Source organism: Pseudorca crassidens, chromosome 18 (genome assembly GCF_039906515.1).
Source record: "Pseudorca crassidens isolate mPseCra1 chromosome 18, mPseCra1.hap1, whole genome shotgun sequence".
NCBI lineage: Eukaryota > Metazoa > Chordata > Mammalia > Artiodactyla > Delphinidae > Pseudorca > Pseudorca crassidens.
In genome coordinates, this window is record NC_090313.1 from 9,229,085 (window position 1) to 9,239,225 (window position 10,141).

The window sequence follows — 10,141 nt, forward strand, 5'->3', positions numbered from 1 at the left end:
AAGCCATGTTCTACTTCCCCTTTGGTTTACTATCTGAAACATACCAAAGATGACCTGAAGCATGAGTGAATTTAAATCCCATGTGAATTGTGCCAGCTTTTGTATTTTGCCTTTACATTCAAGAAGAGCTTTTTTCTTTTTTTTTCAACTCCCAGGCCACCAAACCCTTTTATTAATAAGCTGCAATAGAGTGAGATTAGTAACAATGATAATCACAAACATCTCTGTTTATTGAATACAACTTGGTAAGCAATGGTGTCAGCACTTTTTATCCACTTACCTCGATTAACCTTCACAGGAAATGAAAGGTTCACTGCTCTTTCTCCATTTTTAGCCTGGTGGACCTGGGTCTGGGCTTGGGATAGAAACCTGCCCACTTCCATCCAGTGAATAACTGGTAGATTCCCTCAGGTGAGGGGTTCAGAAGGCCCCCTGAGTGTCACGAGGACTGACTGACAGACTTCACATGATGTCAGTGGAAAGGGGTAAACTGCAGACTCCAAGCTGGGGATGTTTCCCAGTTTCTGTGAAATCGAAGGGGGTAGGAGGGGTCAAAGTGTTGGAATGTTCTAGAAATTATAAAAGCCCAGCACTCCCCCTTCCCCCTGAGTAGAGGGGACCTCCTCTGTCCAACTCCACACAGAGCCTGTTTGCTCAGGGGACATACTGGGAGACAAGGAGGAGGGAGCTCATGTGCACAGAGGTGCCAGCCTTCCCACCCAATTTGGGGCCTGCAGGACTCCTGGGGTCTGGTGAGAAGGCTGGATTTGGCATTTCTGCCCTGTTCTGATTGCCTGTTTCATGACCTTGTTTGCTGCCCAGGTCGGAGCAGCTCCCTGAGCCCATCATGGGGTTGTCCTTCCCGCTTCTCCAGTCACACGATCCCAAGTGACATTCCAAAACATTGCTCCAGGGTCTCTGCTTGGGTTGGGGGAAGGGTTAGCATAGTTCTGTGCATTCAGTTCCCTCTCCTAGCATGAAATGACGGCAGCCCTCTCTTTCTGCAGCCCACCAACATCACCTCTCCGGGAAACTGGAGCCTGGTTACAATGCTGGGACACACTTCCAATGGGATCAGCAAAAATCAAGTAATCCTTCTCTAATTCCTCTGTGCTATTTTGGACAAACTGACTAACCCCAATGCATAGAGTTCCCTTGTTGCATCTCTGGATCCATCGAAGCACCCAGGAATGCTGGGGGGCGACACATCCTGGGTTACAGAGGAGGATCCTGACTCCTCTGGTCTTCCCAGACATGACAGCTGATGGGAGGCCTTAGGGACCAGTCCCCTGCAGAGGCGTTAAGAAGAGCTTTTTTCTGACTTCTCATATAGAGACGGAAGAAAACAAAAAGATGGGCCAAACTAAGCCGCCTGCAGAGCGCCCTCTAGTGAAAGAACGAGGATGCTGCCTTCCAACCCAGGTCCTGCCCTGACAGGATTTGTTAGGGGAAAACCACCTCGTCTTCCTGAACCCTGCACAAAACATTTTAAGGATCTAACTCCCAATGCAACAGATATCTTGACATCTAATCACAGCTGCCTGGTTGTATTACTGTTACTCTATTAAAATTCCAAATCAGCTTATTAGTGTATGCATTTCTTCCGTGAATAAAAACAGGAATTCTAACAGAACTCTCCTTAAGTCGGTAACAAAGCCGGAAACCATCAAGATGATAAGGCACTAAAACCTGGAGAATTCATCTTTAAATTGCTATCAAAGGAAAGAAAAACCAAAAGTGTGGCAGTCATTCAATGTAGCAACAGCCTCTCCTAATAAAAACCAAAATGCCATGGGTGCAGATATTGACTAAGACAAAGGAGCAAAGTTATGTCCATTAAAGATTATTCATCTAAGTGGCCATTTGACAAACCTTAGCATTGTGAGAACGTTAGGTACATTTAAGGTTTCACTTTGTATGGCCTGTTTCCACAAAAGATTTGAAATAGTTCAAAACAAGATAGTACGGTAAGATGATCTATTGAGAGAAATAATTTCTCTAGAAGGAATTGAAGTTAGAAAATAAAAGCTTTTCCCCAATGACATTGGGAGGCACTACGTGCTGCTTTAAAGCTGCATTGTCAATGGAAATATGGCTATGAGTGGTGTCTACAAAGAACCTGACACAGAGCGCAGACCCCTGGGAACACTGGCAAGGGCTTCTATGACCCCCTAGGAGAGGCAGTCACTTCCACAATCCAGCAGGAGAAGCAAAGCCCCACAGATGGTGAAAAAGCACTGTATACTTAAGTAGTAACAGTATCAGCTGCCCTGGACCAAAAACTCTTCCCACTTTTTCCAGACCAAGCAAGCCTCTGGAGTTCTTGAACAATATATAGAGTAGAGCCATCCTAAGATTAATACAGTGTTCTTCCGCTAACCCTAAAGATTGAGAATACCGGTGTGTTCTTAATCTATTTTTAAAGTGAGAAGTATCATTTTTTTCACACCGATATTGTGGTTCATGTCTGTCTTCATAGTAAAATATAAACAGACCTAGGAAATTCAACTCAAATAAAAACTGGACTAAATATGCCAACTCTAGTGGTCAAAATGGCTGTCTTTGGCTCGATGCTATTTTGAAATGATCAGGTTGCATTGAACGGTAAGTAGGATTTCTTTTAAAAGGGAAAGTTCCAAAGCAGGTTTATTACTGTGACTTAACTTGAGCTTTCTGAAGAAAACATAAATGGTTTTAAGAAAATATTGAATGTGGCTTTCAAATCCCCTAAATGAATCTACATATATAGGAAAAATGTCTAACGTCAGATAGGAAGATCACATTCCTTCTTGACCCTTCAGCTAGGAGCCAAGTTCAGGTAGGTACTTATAATTTCCCATCTCCTTCAGGTGGATGACCACTCCCTACCTATTACTCAACCCTAGCATGGGCTTGAGTAATTTCATCAGTTAGCAAAAGGGAAACATTGGACTCTGACCTCGCAAAGCAAATAATTCTTTGAGTTTATGGCGGATAGGAATTTCCGCAGGAAATCCCATACTCTCCCTGGGTGGGCCCAGACATGTACAGCAATGCATTTCACTACTGCATTTCCTGTAGACCTGAAGTCTAAAGTCAGATTCCTAGAAGCAAGATTTCTTGATTCCTTCCATATCTATGAAGTACAGCCACTGCCTGCATTCCATTGTTAAAGTATTATGTTCAGAAAAAGTGCTTTCCATCTAGGTCAGACCACCTCTGTAGCACTGCCTCAAGCCTGGAAGACCACAATTTAAGAGGAGATATTGAGTAATTGGAGTATGTCCAAGGAATATAATCAAGATTCTCAAAGTAATGTCAAATGGCATATGATTGAAAAAGAACTGGAAATGTCTGCCTTGAAAAGGACAGACTGTCTCATGCTTCTCTCATTGCAGCTTTATAGAAAAGCCTTGTTTTGTGTAGAGAGGCTTATTTTTTGTTAGATCTAAAAGGCAAGCAAATTTCAGTTCCATATAAGAAAGTACTTTCTCATAATTAGAATATACTGCATTTTCAGAAGATGATTTCACACTAAATAAGAGGTTGGACTCCTAACCTTGAAATTCCAGGTTCCTAATAGTCTATATAGCTGGTTAGTTCTTTTTAAAAAAATATATATTTTTTTGGCATGAGAATTCTGAATCATTTCTGGAGTCAATAGTTTCTTCTAAAGCAGCTCAGTCAGACGAAAACACTTGATTTGATGCCAGTAGGTACGATTCCCATCACCTTACAGATGGGGTAGTAGGTAAAACCAAGAAAGCATGGACTTCAACGTTTGACTTAAGTTCAAATCCTACTCCACCATTTGTAGCCTGTTGTGACCTAGGTTACCTAGCTTAACCTCACTAAGCTTTCATTTCCTCATCTGTAAAATGGGATAATACTATTTAGGTACAAGATCCTCGTAAGAATTAAATGAGATAATGAATATAGGGAGCTTAGCGAAGTCCCTGTGGCTCAAAGAAACTCTTCAATAGAGGGCAGCTGTGATATCAGACAATTCACAGCCCTTCATTGCCCCTGCACCCCAAGCACTGCACTGTTTGAAGATTTTCCACATGCATCCTAGACATCCACATACAGAGGAAGGTGGGTGGGGAAAGGGAAGGACAAAAAGTTTTGTATGCCTCATCCATATACAAATAAATACCTCTGAACGCACACACATTTCTTCTTAAAAACTTTTTTTGGTGTAACTGTGGATTCACGTGCAGTAGTAAGAAATAATACAGAGACATCTGATGTAGTCTTTATACGTTATACGCCTTTTAATGTCATGTTATTTTCTTATGATGTTAGGCATTGTTGTCTGGTATTTTCCCTCCATCCAACGTATTGACGCAAAAAGTGGAAATAACAAATGTTGCTGAAAGCACTGAGAACCTGGGTGAGTCTGTGAGTCACTGTTTGGGGCCTGTGAGTCACTGTTTTTCCCTTCTCTCGACACATCTAGCCCCCGGTTGGGTCTTCCTGTCTAGGTAACACCTGCCCACTGCTTTGTGGACAGCACAATCCCTGTTCTAGGACACTGGACTTCCTGGGTTCCTGGAAAATGGTGTTTTTTGTGGCTTGTTGAGCAAAGGGTGTGGTTTGTGTTGAACATGGTAATATTCCGATTTCTCTTGATTAATCAATTAATATTCCAGTGCTGAGGTGAGGTAGTATGTTTTCTTTCTTCCCACAACAATTAATTAATCTGTATTGGCTGAGCCCCAGAGAAAATGTATCCTAGGATATATCTGGGGTTGGTTTCAATACAGTTGGGGGCTTTCAGGTGGAAAATTCTCCATTTAGCAATTACATGCAATGAGAAAACTCGGAATTCATAAGTGATTCAGTAACTCACAAGCCACGGAGTGCAATAAAAGCCACAGAAGGACAACCTGAGCTGGATTCGTCACCTACACCAAACCAGTACTTCTCCCAAAACGGCTAATGAACAGGATCTTGTAGGGAGATTTTTAAAAGTACAGATTCCTGTACCAAAATGCACCCCTACCAACCCCTGAAGGTTCTAATCCAGTGGGTAAAGGCAGGGCCAGGGAAACAGTATTTTCTCTAAAGTTTCACAGGGGTTCTGAGTGCCAGCCAGGGTTGAGAACCACCGCTCTGAGCCAGCAGATCAACACGATGCCTGTGCACTCGTATTAGGAAAGAGAAAAGGAATGCTTCCCTCCAACCCCACTTTCAGAATATTCCAGTTGCTTTTATTTTTAATTATTTTTTACAGTGATGATGAGGAGTTCCAGTTTTTCAAATTACTTCACAGAGATCATCTAGTTGGAGGTATGATTAGGCCAGTTTCATGGAAGAATGTGGCTCTAATTCATCACAAATTTGAAAAGAGAAAAAAATGCTACACCCCATTGCCAGAATATTTCACTAGTGGCAAAAAACAAAAAAAAAAATCTCACCAATGCCAACATCTTCTAGCTTATTGGGCAGGTGGGGAAGATAGGTGACAAATGGGGTGCTTGCCCAGATACCTACCTACTGCGGTGAAACCAACAACTCCCGCACCCCAGGCCTGACAAACTCCTTTGCACCACAACAAATCCTACCCCAAATGCTGTCACTCTTGTGTATATGAGAACTTTCCCTCTAAAAAGACAATACAAGAGTTGGGAGCCAAATCTCTGGTGCTAGGAGCATCTACACATATTTTAATTAAGAGCCCATTTGAATATGGAGCTATTACACACTGTAGCAATAAAATTAAACACTGTCACTGTCTGTTCTTCAATAGCTTACAAGCATTTTATATTCAGAGTCCCCAAGCTAGAGTTTCAAGAAATATCCCTTTAGTCTTTGACTGTGAAACAATCTCCATATAATTTTTCATACTTCCTTTTCACTTCACAGACTATTTATAACCACACTTAATGAGCTAGACTCAAAATGAACATAAATGGTACATCAACATAAAAGAACATTAAGGGCAAGCAAAAAGGTTAGTCTGTATCATACCATGCTGATAAAGTTGTCTTCCCAACAACTTAGAAAGGATAGAGCCTACGGGAATATATGTAGGGGGTTCATGGAAGGTCCCACGGGGTAAAGTGTTCATTCGAGGAAGAGGGTGCATTTTAAGATGTGAATGATCGGACACAGAATAGGGGAAAGGGCGCATCTTCTTGATATGCCAAAATGCCCTCGTTTCAAATGATTAACACTCAAGGTTGAAGTGTCATGTATGACAACAGCGGTTCTCAAAGTGTGGTCCCCAGGCCAGAGAACCTGTTAGCGATGCACATTCTCAGGCCCCACTCCAGATCTGCTGAATCAGAAACTCTGGGGTTGGGACCCATCTAGATGTGTTTACCAAGCTCTCCAGGTGATTCTGAGCCACGCTCAGGTTTGAGAACCACTGTATTACAAGAAATGAAAATATGGCCAGATATTTATACTCTTCCCTCTCCTCTCCTCCCCTCCCCCTCACACACGCACACAAACACACACACATGCAGCCAGGAGCACGCATATAGTGTTCAAATAACTGGAAACCAGCCCTTGTTTTCCCTTTTCTGGGAGACTTTATTTCCTTTCGTGTGCACAGCGCTGAGGCGGGGGTGGACTTTAAACAATCCCTAATGAAGGCAGACGGCACCACGTATTTATCACATTTTACTGTGCTGTGTTTACCCCTTACCGCTTTGGGTCCATTTGCATATAATCTTTCATAATTCAATTCACTTGTTTAAATCATTTCTTTTATTTTCACTTATTTATTCAGATAGGGAAGTTCACTTTACAGATCACTGGGGCCTCCCAGTGGCAATGTTTGGTAACTTCAGACTCGGATTTAATTCCCCGAGTTTTGAGGGAATGGTATCCAAATCCCCAGCCTCTCACCTAGTTGGTAGAAGCAACAGATAGAATCAATGCACGCTTTTTATCTGAAGTGGATTTCATGGGCATCCGAGCTGACATGTCCTCAGATGCTGGCTTCCACTTCTTGCACGTATCAGACTCCACGTTCAGGCACTTGCTGAGTAGAGAGGTCGGTCAGCGGGCTTCGGTGTCTGCTGGTCAGTGCACACAGGAATACACGTAATAAAGAAAGAGAGAAACTTATCCTGCGATTCCTTTTCCTCAGTAATCTTGAGGTTTTCTCTCTATAGAGTTTCCTCCCTACCATCCCGCCCTGGAAGTTGTCACTGCCCCGGGTAGCCAAGTCCTGCCGGAAGTTTACATACATCCTTCTCTGTTTTCTGGAACATTCTGTGGTCTGGCTCGCATCGCCATCCAGCGGCAATGACCAGGGTCCTCTGAGCGGGGCCCTCAGGGACAGCCCCTGACAGCTGCCCTGTGCTGGCGTCACGGCAGCAGGCACCGGCCCGGCCCCGCCCGCATCGCCTAACACTCCGTCAGTGGTCCAGGCCTCTCGCTAGGGTGTGAGGCTTACTCAGCAGTATCAGTATCGCCCTCCCGGAACAGCGGGGCCTGTCAACGGATAAACCTCAGGCTGATGGACGCCCTTGGCCGTTTCCACTTAGCCAAGTACTCTGGTGTCCTTCCAGTCTCCCCGGCACAGCCCCGGTGCCCTCTGCTGGGGCTGCAGAAGGCCACGCTGCCTGAGTCAGTTCTGCCTTCACCTGGGAAGATTGCTGAAAAGGTGGTTTCCTGGACTGGGATGCTCCCCTCACCCCGCGGCTTAGCTCCGTGCTGATGCAGAGTGAGCCTTCCCCCCTAGGAACAGCCCTGTAAACAGCCGCGTCACTGACAGATCGGATGAAGTTCTAAAGTTCAGCCCCGCCCCCTTGGCCTTTCCCGCTGAGGAGTCACCTGAGGGCATCCTCTGCCTTCACCTCATTCGGCCTGAGCTGTTTTAAGATCACTACATATCTTTAAATTAATCTTTGTCCGATTTCTTTTTTTTGCAAAGAAAATTTTATTTAAATCTTTGCTTATACACTCATTCTCCTAGTGATTTACTGTTCACAATGCAGATACATAGCAATAGTATCCCACTTACGCTAATTTGTACAAATAAAGACAGCATTCACTAAATTCAGAGCAATTAGTGAATTGCTCCGAATTAGCTAGAATAAAATTCAAATTCAGGATTTTCTTGCAAGGTTCAGAGTGGAAAATGGACACAGGGCAGTTCTCGAAAAGAGCAGAAGCTTTGGTGCCTTAGAGACCGAGGTTCCCATCCCAACCGGACACACATCAGAGAAGCTGCTCACCCCCACTGAGCCTCAGTTTCTTCATGTGTAAAATGGGCTAATACCTCCAGGGTATTAGAGGTATTCAGTGAGCTCTATGTAAAATATCTAAAACAGAGACCAAAGCTGTGAGTATTCCGTAAATGGAGTTGTTTCAGCAAGGATTATTAGAAGCTACAATTTTTCCAGAGAGTGGTTCAAGGGGGTTACTCTCGGCTTCCCAGAAAGCGCCCCTGTCTCCATCTCCTTTCCCAGCTACAGGTTATTTCTCCAGGAAGTCTTCACTGACGCCCTGGTTGTGGATTAGTTCCCCTCCTATCACCACACCTGACACTGCACTGAAAACATGTCTGTCTCCCCCTCCATGCATTGACTTTGCTGCATCTGCCCATTTGCACTGAACTTGAAGCCTCCAGGAGGACTGCCCCATCCACCTTGTTCACTGTGTGTCTACAGCCCCTGCTTGGGGTTTCAGTAAATACTGAATGAATGAATGACAGCCATTAGATGGCTACCTAGAGAAGAAAAATAAAATATCAAGAAAGTAAAAGGTATTTACATTAGTTATTTTGCATTCTTATAATTGCCTTTAAGTCTCCTTGAATTACCTTCAAAAAAATATGAAATCTGTTCCCAGCCACTCTAGCACTTTGCTCCCCCCACCCCAAGAATGCTGCACATTCTTATTATATATTATATTTGTTAGAATAATTGTATAATTATTCCAACTAATTATAATCATATTAGAATTATTCCTCTTTTGAATACATGATTATAAAATATGTTTATCATGTTTGACACCCTTCTCATTCTTAAACTGACGACATATTAATCACAGAGATCCTAAGGAAGAAGGAAATCCTTGCTAGAAAAGTGTTAATAATTTACTAGTTGCAAACTGTACTTTTACCTCTGAACACCAGGTGGGTAAAAAACGTTACTCATGTTTGTTAATCTAAGAATTTCTTACATTTTTATGGCCTGTTCTTTGGGCTTATTTATGATGGTTTGGGACAAAGAGAAAACCTTTACCATTATGATTTATACTCTTCCAACAAAGGAAACACAGAAAGAGATAAGAAACCCAAATTAAACCATGGCATCAGATAAGAAAACCCAAATTAAATCACCACACACACACACACACACACACACACACACAATCCACTGAAGGTAAGGGGTGACTGATAATTTAAAATCAAAACAAAGAAGAGTATAGACATACAGACTGTGGACAATGAAAATATGGAAATTTTCAAAAGCCTAAGCTACAAAATCTAGCATTACCAAATAAAAAAATTTCAGATGCCTTGTGTCCTGTATTTGTGGCATTATAAAATAATGCCTAGCCATTAAAGTACTTTTATATGCTTTTAAAGTACTTTTATTTTAGTTTTAGTCAGTTTGTGCTTTTGTTTAGAAAATCTAACAATACATTTTGGTATGCTAAAGTGTTAGTAATTAGCAGCAGATAGCCAATATTTTCCTATTTTTTTTTTCTGTTAATGCCATTTATCGAAAAATTGACCTGGACATCTGTTTTCATTTTTAGTGATGCTTTTAAATTCCTTGATGGTTGAGTGCCAATTCTAAAACTTGATTGGATTTCAAGGAAAGACAATTGCCTCAGAAACAAAGAAACTGAGAGAAGTGAGAGGAAAAACTCCTGCCTTCAAGCTTTCCCAGTATAAGCACTGTTGATGATAGAGGCCAAAGGTTAGTTCAATAGCACAGGCAGTCAATGGTGTGTGCCCAGCAATCTAACTACAACATATTACGCAATCTGAGTAAATACTCATGTCCAGGCCAGAAACTCTTAGTAAAAGGAGTTAGTATGACCACAGAACTAATTGATGCTACCTAAGGCCACCTAAGACACAACTGTCCCATTAATACAACCATGCAATTATACAGAACACTGTCTTTGATTATGTGTGAAACTTGGAAGCAGAGCACATACTGAAATTGGGCTTGCAGGTAAATATTCT

The 10,141-nt window shown here is 42.4% G+C and overlaps 1 protein-coding gene across 1 annotated transcript in view; it reads right to left on the bottom strand.

Annotated features, from left to right (window-relative positions):
- LOC137210982 (protein-lysine methyltransferase METTL21E) overlaps window positions 1-10,141 on the bottom strand; it is a 135,087-nt gene that overhangs the window by 103,608 nt on the left and 21,338 nt on the right. Inside the window, exon 6 of the mRNA XM_067713062.1 lies at window positions 281-524. The gene's annotated coding sequence lies outside the window, so the exon portion shown is untranslated. The remainder of the gene's footprint in view (window positions 1-280; window positions 525-10,141) is intronic.